Consider the following 384-nt stretch of genomic DNA (forward strand, 5'->3'; position numbering starts at 1 on the left):
TACAAATCCTCGTTTTGTACTTCTAATTAGTGACCGTTGTTTTGTTTCGATCTCTCCGCTGCGCTGCGCTTCCGCGTTCGTCACTTCTGAGCGGCGCAAAGCCGACCTCATACGTCATCCGCCCGGAGCTGCTTCCTTGACAATAAACACAATAAATAAATACAATTTATGAATGATGCGGTGCTAATTGACATATCATTTATTACAGTACAAAAACTATAAAGTATATTTTCTACCTTATTCTGTGCAGAAAGTTGAAATAATTGTTTGTAGTATATAAAACAATCATAAAATTGCCATTAGGAAAAAATTATGGATTACAAATGATTGATTATTGTCCAGCAGTGTATTTGATTTCTTATAGCAAATTCAAAGTAATAGATA

Source organism: Sinocyclocheilus rhinocerous, unplaced genomic scaffold, assembly GCF_001515625.1.
Source record: "Sinocyclocheilus rhinocerous isolate Xijiao unplaced genomic scaffold, SAMN03320098_v1.1 scaffold19, whole genome shotgun sequence".
Taxonomy (NCBI): domain Eukaryota; kingdom Metazoa; phylum Chordata; class Actinopteri; order Cypriniformes; family Cyprinidae; genus Sinocyclocheilus; species Sinocyclocheilus rhinocerous.